The 27,221-nt window shown below is 48.0% G+C and overlaps 1 pseudogene; it reads left to right on the plus strand.

The window, feature by feature from the left end:
- The first annotated feature begins 2,428 nt into the window (after positions 1-2,428).
- Positions 2,429-26,276, plus strand: LOC134731022 (small ribosomal subunit protein eS1-like; annotated as a pseudogene).
- Positions 26,277-27,221: the final 945 nt, after the last annotated feature.

Here is a 27,221-nt window from a genome sequence, read left to right on the forward strand (position 1 = left end):
CCCATTTAGACAAGGGACTCCGGGTCTGTGAACTGGCTTATGTCTGGGAATTGACGGGGGACTGTGACTCTGTTTTTATGATTCAGATTAGACTTCCGCTCACCTGACCTAGAACTCTTCTGCAAACACAGATCCAGTAAAAATGTGGCAGGCTTCTTATCTATTTCACTTCTAGGAATGCCATGATCAGCTGGCACCATAGGTCTCTGAGAGTCAGGCTATTCTGGTTGCAGCTTTGACTCTGCTGTGTTTTATGGTAACTGCATCCACCTTGCCTTTGGGGATTGAGTGCTCTGATCACTTGGCCCCAGCCCCTGTAGTGTGCCTATGTCACTTACCCTCTTTATACCTCAGTTTGCTCCTCCATAAAATGGGCATCCTCATTGCACCCACCCCCAGGGCTGCTGTGAGGTATAGATAGATTAGCATATGGAAAGTAATAGAAGAGGGTCTCAAAGCCCATGTGTCGTTATCAGAATTATTTCGTGACAGGGGAGAGCTGGAGGAGAGAGGAAGGTGCTGAGCAGACCCACTTGCTCTCCTACCAGTGTTTCCTGAGCACCTACTATGTGCTGCCCACTGTGAGAGCTGTTAGGGTTGAAATAGGGAGCACAGCAGGGTAGGGGGTGCCATCAGGAGCTCAGTGGGGAGACCATTGTGCAACATGGTTCCAGAGCTTGGGGTGGGGAAGCTCAGGGAGCACAGGGGCCTAGGATCCTGAACAGAATCATGGAAAGGACACAGCCTCCCCAGCCTCTCCTGCCTCCTCTTCCTCCCTGGCCTCCTCTGCTTCCCTGGCCTCTCCTGCCTTCCTGGCTTCCCCTTCCTCTCCGGCCTCCCCAGTCTCCCCTGTCTCTCCTGCTTTTGAGGTGGTCCAGGAGCTGCTGGTGCTCACTTAGCCTGTCCTGGACTCTGGGTGTAGCACTTCGATGTCCAGAAAATACACCCGGGTTCAGCTCATCACACAACCTAGGAAGGAGCTCCACACTGACACTAAGGGTTCATCCTGGGCTCATTCATCAGGGCATGCCTCCAAAATATTTCTCCAAGTCTCCTCCCTTTGCCCACCTGCATTGTATCTGTGCCTCAGCCCCGGCTGGGGGCCTGCAACGATCCCCTATCTCCTTTGCCCCTGCACGGCTGGGTCCCAGGCAATCTGTCCGCCTACCACGCCTCTCGCCCCTTGCCCACCACGCTCCAGCCCCACAGTTCTCTTTCTGCTTCTTTCCCAGCCTCTGGGCTTTTGCACACGCTGTTCCCTCTGCCTGAACACCCTCCACTGGGCTGAGAACAACTCTCTGAGGCCTCTCACAGCTGTTGCTTCCTTTGGAACAGCCGCTGCTGCTGTCCCTCTCACAGCTCCAAGACCTGCTGAGCCTCCTGTCTTTTTCAGTTCCCATGACCCCAGCACTTCTCCTTGGCCTCCTTTTGACCAATTGACAATGTCCATTCTCAATGCCTTCTCACCCAGCGCTGAGCCCCACTGGGTGAAGGGAATGCCTGTCATGTTCACCACAATATCCCCTCCCCCATCACCACGACTGGTCCACAGTGATGCTCAAAAAAGATCTGTTGATAGGCCATGCGAAGGTGCATTCATGTCATCCTGCAGGCGGAATTCTCCACGAGTTTTGAGCAGCCTCGGTTTTCCCACCACCACCAAACCATGGAAGACACAGGGTAAGAGCTAAGACAAGGTGGCTGTGGCCGATGTCCACCCTCTCTGGGCGTCCCTTCTCTTCTCTCCTCCTTGGGAAGGGAGACCGTCGGGGTGCAACCTGGTTGGGGCGGGGAGGAGGTGCAGGGCCTGGCCAGAGCGGACATGGCCACTGGCAGGGGACCGCGACTGCTTGGTCCAGGGCAGGTGAGCGCAGCGCAGGCCAGGGCCCGGCGTGTCTGCGGTGCGCTCGAGAGGCCAGCAGAGGGCGCCAGAGAGCCACGAGCGGCCCGCGGACGAACCCGCGCCGGCCCCGATGCCCAGCTTCGCGCGGCGCGGACCCAACGAGCCCGCGCTCAGACCCCCCACCTCCGCCGACAGGCCACTCGCGCCGGGTCCTTCCTCTTCCCCAGGTGCAGGCCGAGCCCCCGGAGCCATGGCCAGCCCTTCGGGCAGATCTGAAGCCACTGGCAAGCCCCGAGGCAGGGATGGCGGAGGACGACGTCCCTCCTGAAGAGAAGAGGCTGCGGCTGTTGCTGGAGGGGGAAGCGCACAGCCCGAGGACTGCGAGGACGGGGAGGACGCGCCGCGGCCAGGCAGGAAGGAGACCGGGACCCAGACAGGTGGCGACGGCAGAGGAGTAAGTGACGCGGGCGCGGGGGTCCGGGGATGCCGGTGTCGCGGGGTAGGGTCGGCGGGAGGCTCCGTGGCCGGCCCCGGGTTGAAGTTGGTAATTGAGCGGCAACTCCAGCGGGCGCGGAGTGACAGCTCATGACGGCCTCCGAGACGCCAGCTGCCCCTTCTCGGCTGTGTGGCTTCGACTTCCTAATTCTCCCACGACGTCGCTGGCCAGGAGACGCGCTGGACTCTGCGGCTAGCCAAAAGGGGAGGGGGAGCCCCGCTTCCTGGGGGCCCCTAGCAGGGGAAGGGGCGGGGGTTGCGCTGAGCATCCTGTCTGGGGCATCTGTCTGGGACTTTGTCGGTGCCTCTCACCTGGCGAGGGGCCTGTGGTGGGGGTAGGGGAGAAGTCCCTGGCGCCAGGCTTGGCCAAGTCCTGTTCTGCTGGGCTGCGGGCTGGCGGCGCTCGCCCAGCTCCTCACCTGTCTCGCATCTTCCTGTTTCTCTTCCCTTTCTGGTTGGGCAGCCAGAGTTGAGAGGAGGCAGATGGCTTCCATCCCAGAAATCGCTCTCCTTTTTCCGTCCCTACAGAGAGAGACAGAGAGGCAAAGTTCCTTGCATCCCCCGGGGCGCTGTCTCTGTGAGCTCCCGGTGTCCTGCACACGTGAGCCCCTGAGTCACCGGGCCTGTGTGTGTGCGGGATGGGGCTCCGTGGCCATCCTGGCCTCCTGGGGTTCACTTTCTGCTTTCCTACGCCAAGTCTTCCTGTGTGGTTTTGCTGGCCTTCCACTGGGGAGGCACGTGTGTTTGGAGGGCAGATGAGGGCCCACTGGAGAGCTGTACCCCTCAGTGAGGGCCGCCACCTTGATGGTTTTTGATGGATAATGGGGTTGACCTCTTTGTTCCTTCCACATGTTTTTATGTTTGACCATTTGCTCAGCTGAGCTTGTCTTAATAATTGGATTCGTCGTTAATGAGCCCCACATAGGCGAGAGGGCGGCCTTCATTCTGAACCCATTTAGGCAGCACTGGCAGCCCTCCTTGCCGTGGGCTGCATCAGAGCCCCCCCCCCGCCCAGTCTTGGGGTTGCTCCCGGATGCTGTCTGGGAGGCTTGCTCATGGTGACATCCTCATCTCCCCGTGCACGTTAGCGCATTTAGAGGTTGGGTCACCTGGACCCTGAAATCAGGCGAATTTTCTCTGAGATCCCGGGAGAAGGATGATAGTTCTTTGGAAGGTTTTCCAGGGCCGATGACGGAAAGGATGAGAAGGCAGAGGTCCTGGTTGGGGACACAATTACGGTGGCAGTGTAACGCCGGGAAACTTTATTGCGTGAAGTCCCTCTCACTCCCTCTACCTCCCTCTTTTACGTGGACTCTGCCAAAGACCAGGATACCAGAATGCAGCGGAGTGACCAAACGTAGTGGGACCTTGGGAATGCGAATCTGGAGCCAGGTGGCTGGGATTTGCATCCTGGTTCTGCCCCTCCTTAGCTGGCTGACATGGCACAAGCCACTTACCCTCTCTGAGCCTTACTGTCTTCAGTGGCAAATGGATCTGTCAACAGGCCCCGTTGCCTGGGGTTGTTACTGCTGAGATTAAGGGATTCTTGTCCATAGAAGCACTTAGCGTTGTGCCTGGCACATAGTGTATGGTGGATAAATGGGACTTAGGACTAACACTCATGCCTTTGTGTGTTTTTGCAGTGATGTTTTGTTCTGGGGTGCATCACAAGAGACAAGGTTCTTGGCTGGGCATGGTGGCTCAAGCCAATAATCCCAGCACTTTGAGAGGCCAAAAGAGGAGGATCTCTTGAGCCCAGGAGTTTAAGACCAGCTGGGCAACATGGTGAAGCCTCATATCTAAAAAAATTAAAAAAAGCCAGGTATGGTGGTGTGTGACTGTAGTCCCAAGTACTTGGGAGGCTGAGGTGGGAGGATTGCTAGAGCCTGGAAGGTTGGGCTGCAGTGAGCTGTGATCATGCCGCTGCACTCCAACCTAGGTGACAAAGTGAGACCGTTTCAAGGAAAAGAGAGAGAGAGAGACCCACAAGAGTCTTAAGCCAGAAGCTCGATGTTAAAATGCTTTCTGGAGGCTAAAAGGATGATATGTTGATAATGAAATATTTAAAAGGCAGACACCCTACTGAATTTTTTGGTCCACAAAGGGAAATGGGAATCGCATGACCTGAAGGATGATGGAGGAACTGAACAGAAACCATCCTTGTTTCCTGAATCTGAATATGGCACCCTCTTTTCACGGTGCCTCTATCTCCTCAGTCCGGCGGCCCCTCGAAAAGAAGGAATCTTGATTTTCAAACTTAAAATTTGGCCCAAAGCCCACTGCTGCCCACAATGCCCGCCAGACCCATTCCTCTTCCGTTTTAGTTTCTATGGGAATACTCTCTTTGAAGAACCCATGAAGCAGTGTCAGGCTGGTGTGAGAATCAGCAGTGATTTCTTTGAGGAGGAGAGCCCGTTTCTTCACTCACAGGCCATGTCTGAGTGGATCAAGAAGAACAGAGTGCCCTTTTATGAGATTTTGTCTGCGTAGACCATTAGCTTGGTAAAAATGTCAAATCATCCTCGTTCTTTAATAGCAGATTATTTTGGACTTTTCTCTGTAAGAAGCAGCATGGGCATTCAGATGCTTTTAAGGATAAAATGTTCTTTCTCATCACCAGGCCTGGTGCTCTGGATCCATGAGGTTTTAATGTGATTGGATGTCCCTTGGAGTGGCTCCCAGGCTGTGATCTCGTGGTTGGGTGGCAAGTGGTTGCTTTATTCGGTGGTGGTTAGAGGATGTTTTAGCAGGTAAAAAGGGGACCCCAGGAGCCCGTGAGTGCCAAGTCCTGCTGCAGGGCATGTGTTTATGGTGGGGAGGCGTGGTAGTGGAGGGTGGGGGGCATTGATTTCCTGCCAATATCAGAAGTTTCACAGGCTTCTTGTGTATCCACAAACACCCACCCCATTGAGAAGGCCTAGAAAAACTGGCCCTCCCCAAGCCTTTATTGATGGCTTTTGAATGATCCCAGGGTGTGTCTGACCCATAGCTCCTCCTGGAGGGAGAGAAAAGTCTCTCCTGGGTATTTGGTTGTCAATCTCAACCACTTGCTGAGCCTTCCCCAAGACCACGCACCTCGGCAGAGATTTCTGGGTTGTCAGGCAGAACCGAGCATTCAAGGGTAATAACTCACTGGAGTCCCTGAAATCCCTGATGGACGCACCAGGTAAAAGCATCCAGGGTTGAAACCAGATCAGGATGGTTATTGTCAGCCTGGGGCTCCTGTAGAGGTGCATCCACGTTGCAAGGGTTTTCCTTCTTGCTGAGGAGAAACCTGGGTTTCTCAGCTTTGGCACAGTCACAACACTTGGGGTGAGGCCATTGGTGGTGGTGTTGGGGGGGGCGTCCTGTGTATTGTAGGATGGTTAGCAGCATCTGTGGTCTCCATCCTCTAGGTACCATTCTACCCTCCCAGCTATGGCTACCCCAGATGTCTCCAGATGGTTTCAAATGCTGTGGGGCAAGGGAGTGGTACGTGAGCAAAACCACTCCAGTTGAGAGCCATTGGTCTACACTTGTGGAAATGTTTGAGGGTGAGAGTGTCGAGCTTGGGTTCCTGCTGTACCCTTTATGAGCAATGAGGTCTTGGAAAATTAATAGTACTCCAGGGGCTTCAGTTTTCTCATCTATAAAATGGAGATAAATGAGATACACTTTAATAGGAAGGTTATATGGGATTTACTGAGATAATAAGACTGTACATGGAAAATACTGGGCATAGCATTTATTTATTTTTATTTTTTTTAAGACAGGGTCTTACCTTGTTGCCCAGGCTGGAGTGCAGTGGCATGATCTCCACTCACTGCAACCTCCACCTCCTGGGCTCAAGTGATTCTCCTGCCTCAGCCTCCAGAGTAGCTGGGATTACAGTTGCCCACCACCACACCCAGCTAATTTTTGTATTTTTAGTAGAGATGGGTTTTCACCCTGTTGGGCAGGCTGATCTCAAACTTCTGACTGAAGGTGATCCGCCTGCCTCAGCCTCCCAAGGTGCTGAGATCACAGGTGTGAGCCACCACACTGGGCTGGGCATAGCATTGTAACACAGACAAAGCACGAAATACTTGGGCCATATCTTTCTACATTTGTCTTGTCTAGACTCCATCCTCCATCCCGTCATGCACTGGTGTGGTGCAGACCAGAATATCCCCCACCTAGACTGCAGAGTGGATTTGGGTGGCATCTTGGCTTTCTGCACAAGACTTGCCTGTTCCCCACCACATCCCCCTGGTTCTCAGGGTCCAGGATTCCAGGAGGCTGGGATGTGGGCAGACAGGTCAGGTGGCCCACCCAGTTCACTCCCACGCTGGGGACCTGCAGAGCTAGCTCCCTGAGACAGGGTGTTTGGACCAACATCTGGGTTTCTGGATTTCCATGTGAGCACAGCTGGACTACACAGGCTGAAGCTCTCTCTGCGGAGATATAGATATTTCCCTGATGATGATCTTTCTAGCTGACATGAAGACATGGCCACCTGCTGGAACGTGTTGTGTCTGCTGTGGCGCTCTTGTAATTTGTGAGGCAGGCTCCTGAGGAATGCAGTGCATAAGTGGGAAATGGTAGGAAGTTCTCCCATCCCCGCCTGGCTGAAAGTGCTGCCTGCGTAGGTTGGTGGATGGTCCTTTGAGCAGGAAGAAGACACGGAGCACATTCCTGTTAGCTACGACCGAGAGGGGCAGGTTACACACTGGACATTTCAAGCCACTGCAGTGAAGCAAGTCTTACTGTGCTGGGAGTACTTGTGGAGTGGGGGCTGTGTTGTTGCCCTGAGCTTTAATTATTTCAGGAACATTTAACCGCAGGGCCAGCAGGCTGGATCTTGATATGTGTTTCTCAGTTGGAAAGATTTTGGACCATAGAGAAATGTCTTCTCAATTCTTTTAATTTCATTAAGGTGGTCATTTTTCTTCTTGTGGCCTCTGGAATGTGACACAGAACTCAAGGGACAGGAAGGAGATGAGTTGGAGGCTGGGGCAGCGGTCCCTGCCAGGGATGCTGGTGACTCACGTGACGGTGTTGATGTGTGGAGTCCGGTGCCTGGTTTGGGGAATGTTGGTGGGATATGTTCCAAAGGACTGACGGACCTATCAGGTACTGGAGGTGGATGGTCAAGTCTGATCTCAGGGCTGACAGTGTAAGGAAGGACTGGAAGTTGGCGTTGGACTCATTGGCTGAGGTTGCTGGGGACTCGGGGGCAATGTATGCCAGGACAGATGGGTCTGGGGCTAGGAAGGCAGGTTTGGGCTGGAGACCTGAGCTTGGGAGGCATCCCAGGTAGACAGTGGTTGAGGCTGTGGAAATGACCGCGATTGCCTGGGATGAGAGTGGAGACAGACAAGATGGGGGTTTTGCTTTAAGCCTGGGGAGCCCACCTCCCAGGTTCAAGCGATTCTCCTGCCTCAGCCTCCCAAGTAGCTGGGAATGCAGGTGCGTGCCACCATGCCTGACTAACTTTTGTATTTTTAGTAGAGATGAGGTTTGGCCAGGCTGGTCTCAAACTCCTGACCTCAAGTGATCGGCCCACCTTGGCCTCCCAAAGTGCTGAATTACAGGCATGAGCCACCATGCCTGACCATTTTTAAATATTAATTTTTATGCAATATATTCAAAACACATTTTACTGTACATTGGAAAAGTCAATCATGATTTGAAAACTTTATCAAAATCCAATCAAATATCAATTAACCATTTAATTGTGGATAAGCAAGGAGACTATTTTGACCAAAACATGTTAGAACAATTACCACTTATAGAATCTGTGTTTTAATGTTTTAATTGAATTAAACAATCTTTTACATTCTGTCCAGGCGCAGTGGCTCACACCTGTAATCCCAGCACTTTGGGAGGCCGAGGCTGGAGGATCACCTAAGGTCAGGAGTTCGAGACCTGCCTGGTCAACATGGCAGAACTGTCTCTACTAAAAATACAGAAATTAGCCAGGTGTGATGGCACACTCCTGTAATCCCAGCTACTTGGGAGGCTGAGGCAGGAGAATCGTTTGCACCTGGGAGACAGAGGTTGCAGTCAGCCGAGATCGCACCACTGTACTTCAGCCAGCCTGGGTTACAGAGCGAGACTCTGTTTCAAAAATAAATAAATAAATAAAATAGAATTCTGAATTTTATTTTTAATAATTATTTTTTGTAAAGAGAATGTCTTGTTTTTTGGAGTTGTTTAATTTATTGAATTGGCAAAAATTGTGTATAAAATGGTATACAACATGATGTGATTGAAGTATGTATACATTATGAAATGGCTAAATCAAGCTAAATAACATATCACCTCCCAGAATTATTTTTTTGTAGTGAGAACACTTAAACAATCTACTCTCTTAGTGATTTCCAAGTGTATGATATGTTGTTATTAACTGTAGGTAACATGTTGTCCCATGGACCTCCTGCACTTATTCTTCTTCTCTAAAAATGACATTCTGTGTCCTTTGGCATCTGCCCACTTCCCCACCCTGGCAACCATCATTCTACTCTGCTTCTGTGAATTCATCTTTTTTCTTTTCTTTTTCTTTCTTTCTTTCTTTTTTTTTTTTTTTGAGAAAATCTCATTCTGTTGCCCAGGCTGTAGTGAAGGGGTATGATCTTGGCTCACTGCAGCCTTGACCTGCCAAGCTCCATCAATCCTCCCACCTCGGCCTCCTGAGTATCTGGGAGTACAGGCATGCACCACCACGCTCCACTAATTTTTGTAATTTTTTGTAGAAATGGGGTCTTGCTATGTTATGCAGGCTGGTCTCGAACTCCTGTGCTCAAGCAATCTGCCGGCCTCAGCCTCCCAAAGTGCTGGGATTATAGGCATGAGCCACCACGCCTGGCTGAGTTCAACTTTTTTAGATTTCACATATAAGTGAGATCATGTGGTATTTGTCGTTTTGTGCCTGGCTTATTTCACTTAACATAATATCCTCCAGGCTCATCCATGTTTTCTCAAATGGCAGGATTTCCTTCGTTTTAAAGGCTGAATAGTATTCCATTGTGTACATACACCACATTGTTGCTAGAAGTGTAATGGAGGCCAGTTGGAGGAGGAGGGGGAGAAGATTCACTCTAAGTCTAGATGCTCCAGCACCCACCCAGGATGTGTGCAAGGAAGTGCAGGATGCTCCTGGTCTTGCAAACTGTGGTTTGTGGGACTCCAAAGCCCCTATCCTTCCACAGTGCTTTCCGTCCTGTTATCACATTTCCTTGGAAGAGAACCCAGCCTTGGTGGAGAGCCCTGCTCTGGCTTTGTCCCTTGGCATGAGATGGCAAAGGATGGTGCTGCTGGGAGACCCTTACGTCTGCACACTGGGGGTTGCTTGCCTTCTCCATTCCTCCTTCAAGTATCTGAGTAGCTCCTGTGTGCCAGCTGCTGGTCTACAAGATGGATGGGTCCTTGGAGATCACGCTGTAGCAGAGGAGGCAGGCTGTAGCCCACACGCCACAACCAGCCCCCTGCCTGTTGACACATATAAAGTTTTATTGGAACACAGCCACACCCATTTCAGTGCATATTGTCTGTGGCTGCTTTCCTGCTACAATGGAGAGTTGAATAGTTGGGACAGAGACCTATGGCCTGCAAAGCTGAACTATTTACCATCTGGCCTTGAAGAGAAATGAAAAAATGCTGATCCTTGTACCCCGACAGTCTTAGGTTAAGAGGACTTTGTTGTACCACCCTGACGTCCCAGGCGGCCATGAGTCCAGCCATCCTTGAAATGTACACAGGTCTGGGCTAGGGTTGCAGCAGGTGAGTCCCAATTTTGCAGGTCTTTGGTATCAGGGGCACAACCCAGGATTTTGGGTGGGGTTTCCTCATCACTGTGGCTGGGCACTGGGCTAGTGTGCTTTCTGATTTTTGTATGGGGAAGAGAAAGGAGGGAGGAAATGGCAACCTGTTGCCCTGTTCTAACATTTTCCTAAGATGGGTCTCCAGGCAAGGGCTTGGGATCTCACCTTGCACAGCTTACAAAACCCAGTGAGGCCAGCTGTCTTGGCGCTGCCACTCTGAGGGATGGAGACCCTAAATGACTAGGAAGGGAGATAAAAGAATGGTTTCTGCAAGCTCAAGAAGTGGCGTTATTGAAATTAACATTTCCCCCAAGTTTTACAATGTCTAGGCATGCATATTTAAGTGTCTGCCTCAAAAGCTCATGCTAATAACGAGATGGTGCATTTAATTTCCTTTTTTTGTTCTCTGAACAACATGCAGCTTCCTGCACAGCCCTCCTTGCAGGCAACTGCACTGAGGTGACAGTCCTCCTGACTGCCAGCACAGATCCCCAGGGCCTCTGAGGGCCCCGTATTCTGGGGGCAGCCTTTCCCCCTTCTATTTGGCCCCAGCGGGAAGGGGGCAGGTTACCCACAGCCCAGCACAGGGCTCCTGCCTTGGCTTCTCTAAGAAGTCTGGCACCCTCTGACCCTCTAGACCTCACCAGCTGAGTATCAAAGCCCCGCGGCAGAAGCCAGGGCCAGGGGGCATTGGGGGGTGGTTTGAGAGTGCAGCTCTGTAGGGGAGCAGGACGGGCCCAGGAAAAGCTGCTCAGTGGAGACTGCAAAGAGATGGCAGAGTTAGAACAAGAGGGCTGGGCATGGTGGCTCACACCTGTAATCCCAGCACTTTGGGAGGCCGAGATAGGGGGATAACCTGAGGCCAGGAATTTGAGACCAGCCTGGCCAACATGGTGAAAACCTGTCTGTACTAAAAATACAATAATTAGCTGGACGTGGTGACACCTATAATCCCAGCTACTTGGGAAGCTGAGCGAGGAGAATTGTTTGAACCCAGAAGATGGAGGTTGTAGTGGGCTGAGATTGTGCCACTGCACTCCAGCCTGGGCAGCAGAGCAAGATTCCATCTCAAAAAAAAAAAAAAAAAAAAAAAAAGTCAGGACAGGAGGAGGGAAGAGAAGGGAGCTGTGGGGCAGCAGCCAGGACCTTAAAGGCACAGAAGAGGAAGCTTGGATTTCCAATTCCAAAGGACATGAAGTCACACACCTTTATTTAACCTGCTCCTGGTGAGGCTGAGCTTTGTGTATTTTCCTTGTTTTCATTTTCCTTGTGTTCAGGCTGTTGTAGAAACAGGTACACGGGCCCAGTGTGGCGCCCTGTTCTAGTTGCCTTCAGGAAGCATGGGGTGCCCTGGTTTCCTTGGCTTCGTGTCCCCCTTTCCTCCTGCCACCCCTGACTGTGCACCCTACCTTGTCCCTCAGACCATCCTCCTGGAGGGGCCTCGCCAGGGCCTGTGTCCTTGCTAGTCTTTGGGGAGGAAGACTCTGGCTTGAAAGCCTGTCGGCTTAAGTTGCAAGGTGTAGGTGCCTGGGAGGGGATGGGCACGGCCCTCTTGACTGATCCATTCATGTTTTTCTTTTTTGACTCTGTTCTATGTTGTCCTGATGGAGGGTTAAGCCCCTGCCTTCTGCCTTTCCTGCCTTGGACTCTTGCAATTGGGCCAGATGAGAGGGTCCATGTGGTCTGAGAATTCAAGCAATGCAGGCCAGGCATGGTGGCTCACACCTGTAATCCCAGCACTTTTGGAGGCCAAGGCGGGTGGGCCAGGAGTTCGAGACCAGCTTGGCCAACATAGTGAAACCCTGTCTCTACAAAAAAAATACAAAAGTTAGCGGGGCTTGGTGGTGCATGCCTGTAATCCTAGTTATTTGGGAGGCTGAGGCAAGAGAATCACTGGAACCCAGAAGAAGCAGGTTGCAGTGAGGAGGAGGTTGCAGTGAGCCGAGATTGTGTCCTTGGACTCCAGCCTGGGTGATAGAGCGAGACTATGTCTCCAAAAAAAAAAAAAAATATATATATATATATATAGAAAACAAAAAACAAAACTTCCTCTTGATTTGCTTTTCTGGATCTTGCTTCTCAGAGGTAACACCGGGAAGGGTTGGGGTATACCTCTCCACAGCTTTTTCTTTGATTTCTTTTTGTTTTTTATTCTAAGTTCTGAGATACACGTGCAGAATGTGCAGGTTTGTTACACAGGTGTACCTGTGCCATGGTGGTTTACTGCACCTACTAACCCATCGTCTAGGTTTTAAGCCCCGCATGCATTAGGTATTTGTCCTAACGCTCTCCCTCCCCTTGTACCCCACCCCCGACAGGCCCCGGTGTATGATGCTCCCCTCACTGTGTCCGTGTGTTCTCATTGTACAGCTCCTGCTTATGAGTGAGAACATGCAGAGTTTGGTTTTCTGTTCCCGTCCACACCTTTTTCCTCTGTGCACGCAAGCACATGTATTTGCACATAAGTGTTTATTGTAACCTTTTTAAAAAATGAAAATGGAATAATGCTATATTTATTCTTTGGAGAAGCCTGCTTTTCAGGCAGCATGTCTTTGACATTGTCTCACGTTGGAACGTGGGTACCACCTTCTTCTCCTAGCAGTTATTCTGACGTGTGGATGCACCATGCTTCGTTTAACCAGCCCTGCACCGATACGTCTTTGGGTGGTTTCTGCCTTTTCCCAGTCACAGATGGTGTTCTGATGAATTTCCTTGCACACATCACTTGGTGCTCTGTGCCTGCATTTCTGTGAGATGTTCCTGGAGGTGGGCTGTCTAGGTCAGAGGGTGATCTGTGCTTGATTTGCATCCTGTGCAAAATTCCATCCAGTCATCCAGCTCCCCAAGGGCTCACATGGTACTGTCCTCTGTAGACATCATCTTCTGCAGATGATGGCACGACCGCCCCTCTTTCTTTTACTCACACCAGTCTGCACCCTGGTGTCCTGGGGGGGGGGTCCAGCCCCTACCAGCTTGTCTGCCCCCACACCACAGTGCCCCCAGCCCCTGCTAACAGGGACTCTGGCTTCTGAGCTCTGGCAGACTGCTTCACTCTGGAGAAGTGTGCTTTCTCAAACATTCCTGGCAATGTTACTGCAAATCGTGAGGCCTGCGTTTGCCTTCTTCAGGCCTCAGTTTTCTCATAAGTAAAATGGGGATAATGTGATGCTACTGTCTGCAACCTAGAGCTGACATGAGGGTTCAGTGAGATCACTGTTGAGAGCACGTTCACAGCGCCGGCCTTGTGCGCAGTCAGCACGTGTGGGGCAGGGCTGTTGCTGATACGTGGTTGACTGTCATTGCTAGACTGTGGCTTTACCAGGGGCATTGTCTTTAGTGCCGAGCCCAGAGCCACCCTTAGTACCTGCTGTGTTTATAGAGTGATTGAGTGTCAGGGTCAGAGACTGGGGCAATGGCAGCAGAAACAGAGGAAAGAAGTGGGGCTTCTAATAGTTCCTGCACCAGTGGCCCTTGAGATGGAGCCTTCTTGCCAAGGTCTGGGGCTCTGCTGTGTGTTCTAGGCCCGAGACTGGAAGCTAGGCCTGGCTACATTCCTAGCTGAGCTGGGGAAGTGCAGATCAGCATCCTGCTTCATTAGGACACCTCCAAGCCCAGCTTAGACGTGGATTCCAGGTGATCCCTGTTTACTCTGAGCTCAGACAGAGGACAGGGAAGTGTTCAAGGGTGGGGACCCTCATCACAGCCCTTGAGTCTGTAAGGCATATGGGTTTGTGCACGCGTGTGAGCACGGCCATGGCTTCTCTGTGAGTTTCAAGCTCGAGGTTGTTTTTATGCAGGGTTAGGCTTGCCAGGTAAAATATAGGAGGTCCAATTAAACTTGAATTTCTCATTAACCTTTTTTTTTTTTTTTTTTTTTTGGTGCAAATATATCCCATGCAATATTTGGGACCTGCTTACCCCAAAAAATGATTTGTTGTTTATCTGAAATTCAAACTAAACTGGCATCCTGTCTTTTCACTTGCTATGTATGAGAGTTTTGTGTGGGGGTTATCAGTGTGCATTTGTGAGTTCCCATGTGAAGGACTCTCTCCAAGTGTCTGTAGGTGCCAGGATGGAGATGGACAGAGAAGGTCCTCTTGTGCTGCTTTAGTGGCACCTAGATGCTGTGGGGTTGGACACTTCAGCCCCAGGGACCTGGGCAGCACTGTCCAGCACGTGCCTGCTCCTGTCTTCTCCATGGGGGCTGACTTCCCTGCCATCTCTCTCCAAATACGGTGGCAAGAGCTATCCCATCCGCCCCCATCTGGAGCTCAGTGTCCCAGCCAGACAAGAGGGCAAACAGTGTGCAGAGGGTTGCAAAGCTTTCCCCAGCTCCTTCTGCAAGGGGCCTGCAGATGAAAGGGAAGCCCTCATCCTCACCGCCTCCCCCTTCCAGAAAACCCAGGCAACAGCCACCTCTGAATGCTGCTTTAGAAGCTTCTCCCTCCTGGTGATTAAACCACCCCAAACAATAAAGCACTGCATTTCCACCATAGGCTTGTTCACATGCACGCAGCCAGTTGTCTTGCATCCACCCGTGTGCCTGATTCATCAGGGTGAGGGGTTCTCCTCTGAGGTGCTTGCAAAGAGCTGCTTAATTTTCATGTGAAAGACTGTCTGTAGAAACCAGGCCCAGCTTTGGAAGAAAGCCCTTTCTCCCCCTTTAGCAAATTCGGTGTCTTTTTTTTTTCTTTTTTGAGACGGAGTTTCACTTTTGTTGCCCAGGCTGGTGTGCAGTGGTGCAATCTCAGTTAACTGCAGTCTCTGCCTCCTGGTTTCAAGCGATTCTCCTGCCTCAGCCTCCTGAGTAGCTGGGACTACAGGCACCCACAACCACACCCAGCTAATTTTTTTTTGTATTTTTAGTAGAGATGGAGTTTCACCATGTTGGCCAGGTTGGTCTTGAACCCCTGACCTCAGGTGATCCACCTCGGCCTCCCAAAGTGCTGGGATTACAGGCATGAGCCACCACGCCTGGCTGGAATTCTGTGTCATTCTGGATACTGATCATGACTTCAAGCATCCAGGACTCTGTCCTGGGTATCCTGAGCCTGAGTTTGTATGTGTGTCCAGCTGGCTTGGAGGTTGTCTACAGGCAGGTTGAACTTGGCCTCTGAGTGCATGGCAGCCTCATGTGGGAAATACCACCAAGGAGTCTCATGGTGTGCTTTTAGGAGATAGTTTCTATTTAGTCATTGCTGAATCTGTTACAGACAGGGTCTCGATTTCTTGCAAGTCCTGTATGAGGTCGGTGCTGTGATTATCCACATTTTCACTTGCTCTCTCTGGCCTCTTTCAGGCTCTTGCACTTCCTTTGTTCTTTTCCTGCCACAGGGTCTTTGCACATCCTGCTCTTTCTGCCTGGAAAAATTTTCCCTCTCCCTGCTTCTTCACCTGGTCACGGTCTCATCTGACAGTGGAGTCACTACATCCTCAGGGACGTCTGGCCACACTGACTCAGTCACAGCAACCCCCTGTTATCTGCTTTCATGACACCAGGTGCCTCTCTGTGGTAGCCACTATCTCAGCTACGGCTTCCTATTTCTCTGCATGTCATCCTTCCCCTTCAAGACTGTGGTCACCATAAGGGCCAGGGCCATGCCTGTTCTGATTCTCATTTGTGTCTCTGGTGTTTAGTATATGCTTACCTAGAATTTGATTAATGAATGACAACATACCCATTTTACAGATGAGAAAGTTGAGGTTCGGAAACATTATGTAACTTGCTTGGTATTAGATAGGGATGGTTTGTAGCCATCTGGCCGGTCGCTGGGTGCACACTCTTAACCACTTCACTATGGTTCTTCTCTCATGGTAGTTCTCCAACAGCAGGAGTGAGAGACAACTTTAGGACAGGTGTAACCAGAATCCCAGGGGTTATCCTAGAAGGTGGTGTCAGGAACATACTTGCCTATGGGCCTTCTTACTGTATTGCATAAAATACCCAGTTTTTCTGAGTCACCCTTAGTAAAGACCTTAGCAATATTTGAAGCACAGTTGTCAGTAGGAAAGGGTGGATGTTTATACTTTTTTAAAAAGGAGTCTATATCATATTTATCTTGTGGTCTGCCATGCTCCCCGCTCTTCTTCAGCTTCAGTTATGCAAAATTCACACTTGTTCTCTTGACTGCCTCTCTCTTACCTGTTCAGTTTATTTTCTGTGTTCGAGATTGCTTAGAATTTTTCCCCGTTACTACGGTCTGCTTCCCAACTTCATCCCCCACCCAGCTTGTTCTGGATTTTGTCAACAACAGTTCCAGCGTTTAGTGAGGGCTGGATTGAAGGAAAGCCTTGGAAAAGGCTGTGTGATGAAAGTTGAAGACAATTAATGGGCAGGCAGTCATCAGGGTTAATTCAAAGGCTGTAAGAAGGGCTGACCTGGAGGACTGGAAATGTCTTTGAGCTGAAGGTCATGTGCAGGTGGAATGAAGAGGGTGAGCCTTTTGGGGTGAACTGCAAGTATTTGATAATATCCCTGTCCCCATGGTTGAGGAAGTCTTGATAAGCATCCTTAATGTGATGGAGGGATTAAGGAACCCCTGGTTCTACCTGCCCAGCATGGCAGTAATATGACAGAGCCAAGTTATTGATTTTTGGTTGCCCAGCTGTCATCAGCTCAACATCTTCTGTTAGTTATAGCTGCAATTTGCATTAGTTATCAATGCCAGTTTTGACTTTCCTAGTCAATAAAGTGTTCTGAGAGTGGTGACTAAGGCTGAGAACTACCCATAATCATGAGTATTACAGAGGCAAGCCCCCTTGCCCACCTACCTGCAGGTGATAAGACACCCTAGGGAAATCACTCAATTCTTTGGAGGACCCTAAATAAATGCCCAAGCCTATCTGTTCATCTGTCCATCCATCCATCCACCCTTCCTTCCTTCCATCTGTCCATCCATCCATCCAGACATGCATACATCGAACCACCCACCCATCTCTTTACCCACCCACCCATCTATCCATACAACCCACTCTCTTATACACCCAGCTATCATCCACCTACCCACCCACCAACCCATCTATCCATCCGCTCACCCATGCATCTATCCACCCGTTCACTCAACTAAGCATCTATCCAGCCACCCATCCATCCATTTATCCCTCCAACCCCTCACCCACTCATCCATTTCTCCACCCACTCAGCCATCCCTTCACTGACTCAACCATCCATTCATTCGTCCACCTGCCCGCCCACCCATTATCCACCCATCCACCTATGTATCCATCCATCTGTTGTCCTTCTGTTCATTTATTCCACAAAGACTCCTTAACCACCTGCTAGATTCTGGGGAGGTACCTGCTCTAGTAATTGAGAACATGATCTCTGGAATATGATTCCCTGGGCTCAAACTGAGCTGCCTCCTAGCTAGCTGCTTGGGTAAGTTATAGAAACTGTGCTTTGACTTTCTTATCTGAAAATTGGCTCTTAATAGCTTCTACTTTTGCAGATATAGTGAGGATTAAATAAGATATCACATTAAAAGTGCGTCATCAGCACTTAACAGAGTTTAGGTTTTACCATTCATTATTATTCTTGGCAGATGCTGCAGATAACGTGGAGAGCATACGAAAGACACGTGTTTGAACAAATAGTGACATACAGGTGCTAAGTTCTGCAGTAGGGGAAGGTCAGACAGCCATGGAGAGGGCCTGGCCCAATCCTGGAGCCTCAGAAAAATGTTCCCCCTTGAATTCCTGTTTTAGCTGAGACTTGTGGGCTGGGTAGTAGTTGGAGATCCCAGACAGGATGTGACCGAGTTAGCCAAGGAAAAATTGGGTCCTGGCACCCATGGCAGAATTGATTGATCAGTTCTTCTGTCTCCTGTGTTTGGAAGTCCACTAGGTCTGGGAATGTCAAGTTGGGGGAGGACGCTGACAATGATCATGACCTTCACCTGTCCTCACATGTCCTCTGTGTATCTGCAAAACCTCTGCCTCAGTCTCCTCTTTTGGAAAGTGGGATTGGAAACCACATCTGCTTCTCTCCCAGGACTGCTAGGAAGACAAGATTAGATGGCAGGTGAGAGCTCCTTGAAAATAAAAACATTCTACTATTTGAATGCAAAGTGTTCTTCTTTGCCTGTGATGTTTCCTAATCTGTGAAATCATACTGGACCTCGAAGCTGTCTATTAAAAAAATAGCAAAGTGGCTGGGCATGGCGGCTCATGCCTATAGTAGTTCTAGCACTTTGAGAGGCTGAGGGGGTGGTGGATCATTTGAGGCCAGGAGTTCGATACCAGCCTGACCAATATGTGAAACCCCATATCTCTACTAAAAATACAAAAATTAGCCAGGTGTGGTGGCATCTGCCTGTAGTCCCAGCTACTCGGGAGGCTGAGGCACAAGAATCATTTGAGCTCAGGAGGCAGAGGTTGCAGTGAGCCAAAATTTCACCACTGCACTCCAGCCTGGGCAACAGAGTGAGGCTCTGTCTGAAACAAGAAAAAAAAAAAAGCAAAGTTAACACTTCCTCCATCTCTCCCCTGGAGGAGGCAATTTGTCAAAGATTGTTTTTGGATTTTACACACAGGGAAATCTAAGGAAGGTGTGGAAACCAGACCAGGACTCCAGACTCTCGTCTCCCTGTTTACAGGGTCTTAAATGGGGGAGCCACTTTGGGTTCTTTCCACAAGATTGCTTTGTTAAAAAAACAAGAAGCAAACAAACAAACAAAAAACTCAAAAAAAACAGCCCTGACCTAAATATTCACAAGGGACCTTAGGCAATATCTGCAAACAAAAGTGAGTGATGAGTGGAATCTGTCGTCTTTACAACTAAGACAGCTCCAGAGTTGAAGCAAGTGGAAATATCTCTAGAGACAGAGATTTGGGCAGGTTTTGCCAGTTACAAGCTATGAGAACCTGGTCAGGTTTACCTCTCTGAGCTTCTGTGACCTTGTAAAATAGGCTGCATTGCGCTAAACTTGCAGGAGGAATCCCAGCATCCTCCTGTGCACAATGCTGGTGCACAAGATTTTCCAGGTGGGTGTGGTTGAAGGCAGGGAAGAACGCGTTTACTAGCACATTACAAGAAGGTGACTGTAAAGTCCAGGGTGCGCAGGAAGGTAAAGCAAGAAGGAGACATGAGGTTGTGAAGAGAAGTTTAGAGGGATGAGGAGGCAGGAGAGGTGAACAGTTGCAGGATTTAGCTAGAGTGGTGATCTTAGATCTTGGGGCCACAGAGCTTTCCAATGATGATGAAGATCAAAGGACATTTGAATCAAGCTATAAAGAGCCACTGTTTGATGTTGGGATGTAAGGATGCTGCAGGTGGATGTCAGTGCATTGATGGTGAGAATGTGGTCACCCTCCCTGCTGGGTCTTTGCTAAGGAGAGTGTGCTCTGTTCTTGGGCTGTTTTCATCACCTGATTAGAGCAGTGGTCCCCAAATGGTGTTCTTTGGACCATCTGTATAAAATATTCATAGGTCAAGGATAAAATGGAAAAACAGAGACAATGTCACAGAAATGTGCCCATTGTTGAAAGACCACCAGCTGTCCTTTTTGGAGGATTGTTCTTTATTCTAAAAATGTGTATATTCTATTCTATTACAACATTTTTTATTTGTATTTTTTTCTCCTTTATGAAATGCCATGGGGTAGAAATTTGTAATGTATCCAGTTCTCGTGTCTCCATGCATTGCAATGTGGTGGGGGAGGGGGTGTGGCTAGTACTGGCCAACAGGCTGGGGGCAGAGGTGCAATGTGAGACTTCTGGCCTGGAGCATTTAATTCTTAGTACAAGGCTCTCTAGCATTCTTCTCCCTCTGTTTCCTGCTTGGTGATACTCGAGGTAATGCAACCCCCATTAGCCTTAGTCTTAGGGCAAGTTTGATGGAAAACAGAGCACCCCACACTTCCCTGCCAATGTAGCATGAGTGAGAAAAACAACTTCTGATGTTTGAAGTTACCAAGATGTAGGAGTTGTTATTGCAGCAAAACCTCACCTATTCTGACCAATCATGGTGGAATTTCTGTGTGTGTGTGTGTGTGTGTGTGTGCGCGTGTGTGTGTGTGTGTGTAACTGGTAGTTTAAAGAAGTTCCTTCTTACCAAAAAGAAAAAAAAAATAACAACCTTATGTTGGTTCTCAAATTTAAAAAAATGTTTTTACTTGTTTGTAAAATAGAAAAATCTGAGAATCTGTAGCTTAGAGAACTACAGTGTGGGATGTCTGTAAAGACCAGGTTATTTTATCAGCTCCTAACAACACTTTATAGAAGCTTAGCCAAGACTTGGATTATTTCAGTCTTTCCCATTCCACATTCCATGGACTCTTGAAGAGACATTGATGAAACAGTTCAGCCATGAACCACCCTAACTCAATCCTAGTGGCAGAATCCCTCTTTTACTGCAGAATGAGCTACTTGCTACAGTGATACTTGAACCCCTTAGATATATTCTGTACTAATTATGTGAAAACATGACCAATGCTTTTGCTTTGTTGTCCCCCAAATTAAACACCTTAATCATGAGAACCCAGATAATTGGATTTAGTGTGACTGATTCCCAACTTTCAGTAACAGCATAATTAGATTATATTTTTCTCCAGTTCAAATAAAAGAAAATTGACAATAAAATGCTGATCAGTATGTATAGCTCAGGAGGTAGAGCCTGCTTTGAGATACAGAAGTGATTGTTTTTTTTAGATCTATATTCTTGAGTAAAGAAAAAATCCATCTCTCTTTCCTAGAGGGGAAGACTTTCAGAGCTGGGCTTGGCAACAGCCTATCAGAGGCTGAATTAAACCAATAGATACCTCCCTGGAGTGAATAGTGCATTTCTCCTGTTCGGAGGACTGTGCTTTTGTGGTAGAGTTTGCTTACTGTCTTGGTCTCCGGATGTGTGTATCTGTGGATGGATGTCTGCATGTAAATGGCAGTGTATACCTGTGTGGGTGTGTACAAAATTCCCATGTGAATCTCAGCTTTGTGGGGATCTCCAGGTCTTGAGCCCAGCAGATGCCATTTAAAGAAAAATCACTTGAAAATGAGACAGAAAGAATGGAAACTAAATCCTAGCTCTAAAGGCACCAGGCTGACTAAAAAAAAAAAACTCTGGATTTTCTTTGTTTTGGACTCTACCTGCCTCCAAATGACATTTCTGTTTCCTATGCAATGATCAGAATGAAAGAGATCCTGAGCACGAAAGAGCAGATACTGTGTGATTCTGTGGATGTCAGCGTTTCAGCTGTGACACTTCTGACATTTTGGCTCAGCAATTTCTCTTTTGTATGTGTGGGGGTTTCCTTTGCATTTTAGGATATTGAGCGGCATCCCTGTGTCCCTGGACTCACTGGATGCAGTAACACAACTCCCCCCAAGTAGACACAACCCCCAGTGTCTCCAGATATTGCCTAATGTCCCCAGGGGGCAAAATAGCCCCCATCTGAGAACTGCTGCTTTCATAAAGTACAATGTCAGGTGAAATAGGTGGAGGCTGTTTGTAGTCAGGGGATTGTAGAGATGGAAGAGACCCCAGGAATATCCTGGAAGGGGCTGTAATATTCTGTTTCTTGAATTGGGTGTCGGTAATATGGATATGTTCCGCTTTTTTTGTTTTTTTTTTTGAGGCAGGATCTTGCTTTGTCACCCAGGCTGGAGCACAGTGGCACCATCATGGCTCACTGCAACCTCTGCCTCCTGGGCTCAAGCAATCTTTCCAGCTCAGCCCTCCCAAGTAGCTGGGACTACAGGCATGTGCCACCACTGTTGCCTAATTTTTCATTTATTTTTTGTAGAGAGGGTTGTCTCACTATGTTGCCCAGGCTGGTCTCAAGCTCCGGGGCTCAAGCAATCTGGTCATCTCGGTCTCCCAAAGTGCTGGGATGACAGGCATGAGCCACTGTGCCTGGCCAGTATGTTCAGTTTGTAAGAAAAGTACTGTGTTGACCTCTTGTATGTGCACATTTCTTTAAGTAATAATTCAATAAAGCCTTTAGAAAAATTGGTCATAATAGGAGTGATTTGTAGAGTGATTGGCATGAAAGCTGACCACCTTAATTTGAACTACTCTGAAATGAGCACCAGGGGCCACCAAGAAGAGCCTTTCAAGGTGTCATAGCCAAGGAGAGGAGTGTGTTGTGTACATCTCTGCATAAAGGATTTGCTGGTTACATGGAAGGATGAAGCCTCCTTCTGAGGACAGAGGCAGCAAGGCAAGTGGAAGCCCAAAGCATTGAGCTTTCTAAGTGGACTTTGCTAAAATCTTGTGGATGACTCATGCTCTTAACATATACTCATGTACATATTGTCCATATAAGCATTAATTCTGTAACAAGGCTCACACATAAGGGTTGTTTTTTTTTTTCTTTGGGACAGTCTTGCTTTATTGCCCTGGCTAGAGTACAGTGCCATAATCTTGACTCACTGCAACCTCCGCCTCCTGGGTTCAAGCAATGCTTGTGTCTCAGGCCCCCGAGTAGCTGGCACTACAGGTGCACAACACCATGCCTGGCTAATTTTTGAATTTTCAGTAGAGACGGGGTTTCACCATGTTGGCCAGGCTGGTCGCAAACTCCTGACCTCAAGTGATCTGCCCACCTCAGCCTCCTAAAGTGTTGGGATTACAGGTGTGAGCCACTGTGCCTGGGCCCACACATAAGGTTTGAGTTGAGATAGAGAAAACTCTGGCAGGACTGAGGGATTGGGCCACTGTCTCAGGGTATTATGCACAATTTCTGGAATCTTCTCTACTTCCAGAGTTCCCACTTTCTATCTGTCTCCTGTTTATTCAACAAACTTGTATGGAACCACAGTGTGTCTAGAACTTGCCAGGTGTGGAGGATAAAAAGATGATTGAGGTCGGGCATGGTGGCTCATGCCTGTAATCCCAGCACTTTGGGAGGCCAAGGCAGGGAGATCACCTGATGTCAGGAGTTTGAGGACAACCTGGCCAACATGATGAGACATCTCTACTAAAAATACAAAAATTAGGCAGACATGGTGGCATGCACATGTAGTCCTAGCTCCTTGGGAAGCTGAGGCAGGAGAATCGCTTGAACCCAAGAAGCAGATGTTGCAGTGAGCTGAGATCACACCGCTGCATTCCAGCCTGGGAGACAGAGCGAGATTCCATGTCAAAAAAAAAGATGACTGAGATACAGACTCCATCAGGGTTGACTCTAACACAAATTAGGTAAGAGCCCAAGGTCTGGCTGGGCAAGCAGCTGGATCGGCTTCATCCTGCAGCCTCTACTAGAATGAAGAACACTTTTTTCTTTACCCATGAAAATGTTCTGTGCTTCATACCTACAGGGGCAATTTGTGTTAATTCTGCAAAATTTGCCGCATAACTCTGCCTGTATTCTTAGCATTTTTCCTTTGAGAGATTTTTCAGCACATTATCTTTGGACTATGTGGAATTGGAAATTTACTTAGAGTCAAAAACAAGTACTGGAAAGTCAGTTCTTAGTCAAGAGTTAAGTTTTCAAAGATAGTAGATAAAATAAAAAATTAGTACAGTCAAGATTATACATGCAAATCCCCTCATCATTCATAAAGTTTAGCCGTCAGTCTTACCGTGGCTCACCAGGTCCAATCCACACTTCTTCCTCCACGATTGGAGCAGAGGGTGATTTTTTTTATGAGCAACTGATGAAGTCATTTAGAGACCATTTGCAGTAGGAGCCATGTGTACTAGAGACCAATGAATGTGCCCTCATGGCTCCATTTCTGCCTCTCTCCCTCTTTGTTCTTGCCAAGTACCCATAGTTCATTTTCCATAGATTAAAAGAGCCCAAGTTGGGCCTATATCTAGGAGTACAATTGCTGGGTCATTTGGTTACTCTATGTAGAATTCTTTGGGAAGTTGTCAACTGTTTCTCACAGTGGCTACACCATTTTAATTCCCACTAGCAGTGCATGAAGGTTCTAGTTTCTGTGCATCTTCAACACTTGTTATTTTCTGTATTTTTTATTTGTTTGTTTTTGAGACGAAGCCTTGCTCTGTCACCCAGGCTGGAGTGCATGGCACAATCTTGGCTCACTGCAACTTCTGCCTCCCAGATTCAAGTTACTCTCCTGCCTCAGCCTCCCGAGTAGCTGGGATTATAGGCACCCACCAGCATGCCTGGCTAATTTTTGTATTTTTTTAGTAGAGACAGGGTTTCACCATGTTGGCCAGGCTGGTCTCAAACTTCTGGCCTCAGGTGATCTGCCTGCCTCGGTCTCCCAAAGTGCTGGGATTACAGGCATGAGCAACCGCACCAGGCCAATTTTCTGTATCTTTGATTCCAGCCATCCTTATGGGTGTGAAGTGGTATCTCATTGTGGTTTTGATTTCTGTTACCCTGATGATGAATTTCATTGAGCATCTTTTCATGTGCTTATTGGCCACTTGTATGTCTTCCTTGAAGATGTGTCATATTTTCATATTCAAAAATGAAAGCACAGGTCCACACAAAAATTTGTACATGAATAATTACAGTAGCATCACTCCTAATAACCCAAAGTGGGAATTAATCCAAATGCCCACACCAGATGAAGAGGTACACCGAATGTTGTCTACTCAAATGGTGGAATATTATTTGATCACAAAAAGGAGCAAAGTACATATGCTACAGCGTGGATGAACCTTCAAAACAGATGAAAGATCACATTCTACATGATTTCATTCAGATGGTAATCTATAGAAATAGGAAGTCGATTAGTGGTTGCTTAGGGCTGGTAGGGGCATGGGAGGATGGGGGTGTTAGCTAAAGGGTATGAGGTTTCTTTTTGAGGTCATGAAATGTTCTAAAATTGACTGGTAATGTTTCTGTATATCTCTGAATATATTAAAAACCACTGAAATGTAAAAAATGCAAAGAAAAAACAGCCCAAGTTGCAATTTTATTCAACACTTGATTGGCTTTAAAAATAGATTCCAGGCTGGGCATGGTGGCTCACACCTGAAATCCCAGTGCTTTGGGAGGCTGTGGTGGGAGGATTGCTTGAGGCCAGGAGTTCCAGGCCAGCCTTGGCAACATGGCAAGACCCTGTGTCTACAAAAAAAGAAAAAATACATAGCAGCTGGGTGCAGTAGCTCACACCTGTAATCCCAGCACTTTGGGAAGCTGAGGCGGGCAGATCACCTGACATCAGGAGTTCAAGACCAGCCTGGCCCACATAGTGAAACCCCATCTCTACCAAAAATAAAAAATTTAGTCTTTTGGTTCTCTAAGCAGCACTATGGCGTTTGTTAAGAACAAGTGCCTTATGAAAGGTGGCAAAAAGGGAGTTAAGAAGAAAGTAGTTGATCCATTTTCTAAGAAAGATTAGTATGATGTGAAAGCACCTCCTATGTTCAATATAAGAAATATTGGAAAGACTTGGTCACCAGGACCCAAGGAACCCAAATTGCATCTGATGGTCCCAAGGGTCTTGTGTTTGAAGTGAGTCTTGCTGATTTGCAGAATAATGAAATTGCATTTAGAAAATTCAAGCTGATTACTGAAGATGTTCAGGGCAAAAACTGCCTGACTATCTTCTATGGCATGGGTCTTACCTGTGACAAAATATGTTCCATGGCTGAAAAATGTTGAACAATGATTGAAGCTCATGTTGATGTCAAGACTACGGTGGTTACTTCTTTCATCTTGTTTTGTGTTGGTTTTACTAAAAAACGCAACAATCAGATACGGAAGACCTCTTATGCTCAGCACCAACAGTCTGCCAAATCCAGAAGAAGATGATGGAAATCATGACCTGAGAGGTGCAGACAAATGACTTGAAAGAAGTGGTCAATAAATTGATTCCAGACAACATTAGAAAAGATGTAGAAAAGGCTTACCAATTTATCCTCTCCATGATGTCTTCATTAGAAAAGTAAAAATGCTGGAGTACCCTGGGTTTGAAAGGCATGGAGATTCGTGGTGAAGGTAGTAGTTCTGGAAAACCCACTTGGGACGAGACACACGCTAAAGTTGAATGAGCTGATGGATATGAACCACCAGCCCCAGAATCTGTTTAAAGTTCAGACTTATAATAGTGGCAAATAAAAAGTCCTACTTGTGAAAAACAAACAATGAATAACAGTGAAAAAAGCAAAATTAGCCTGGTGTGGTGGTGCATGCCTGTGATCCTAGCTACTCAGGAGGCTGAGGCAGGAAAATCACTTGAACCCGGAGACAGAGGTTGCAGTGAGCCAAGATTGCACCATTGCACTCCAGCCTGGGAAACAGAGTGAGATTCTCTCCAAAAAGAAAAAAAAAAAAAAGGATCTGGGCTTGGTGGCATTCACCTGTAGTCTCAGCTACTCTGAAGGCTGAGGTGGGAGGATGGCTTGAGGCCAGGAGTAATTTGAGGCTGCAGTGAACTATGATTGTGACACTGTACTCCAGCCTGGACTGCAGAGCAAGACCCTATCTCTTATACATACATACATACACACACACATGCATACATACCCAGGCTCTACCTCCAGTGATTCTGACTCAGTAGGGTGGGGTATCCCCTAGGGATCCTGCTGTTCAGCCTGGTCTGGGATCCACTTTTCACTGGGAACTGAGACACTGGCTATGAGCCTTTCTGTCCTGTGATGTAGAGGTCATGGCGACGCAGGTTCAAGCTTAAGGAGAACTGACTGCTTTAGGTATTGTTCTGAACATCATCTCTTACTCTCACAGCAACATCCTTAGAAGGTCGATGTGTCCCCGCTCTACAGATGAGCAACTGAGCTTTCAGAGGAGTTTAGCTTGTTCAAAACTTATTCTTCCTATTGGAAACTTTGTACCCTTTAACCAGTGTCTCCTATCCCCTACCTTTCCTCCACCCCAGCCCCAGATAACCACTGTCCTACTCTCTATTTCTGTTAGTTCAACTTCTTTAGATTCCACATATAATGAAATCATGCAGTATTTGTCTTTCTGTGCCTGGCTTATTTCACTTAACACAATGTCTTTCAGATTCATCTATGTTGTTGAAAATGACAGGATTTCTTTTTTTTTTAAGGGTTAATAGTATTCCGTTGTGTGTATATAGTACATTTGCTTTATCCTTTCATCCATTGATGGACACTTAGGTTGATTCTATATCTTGGGTATTGTGAATAGTGCTGCAGTGAACATAGGAATGTAGGGATCCCATCGACATATTGATTTCGATTTTTTTTTTTTTTTTGTCTA

This window comes from Pan paniscus, chromosome 7, assembly GCF_029289425.2.
Source record: "Pan paniscus chromosome 7, NHGRI_mPanPan1-v2.0_pri, whole genome shotgun sequence".
Classification (NCBI taxonomy): domain Eukaryota; kingdom Metazoa; phylum Chordata; class Mammalia; order Primates; family Hominidae; genus Pan; species Pan paniscus.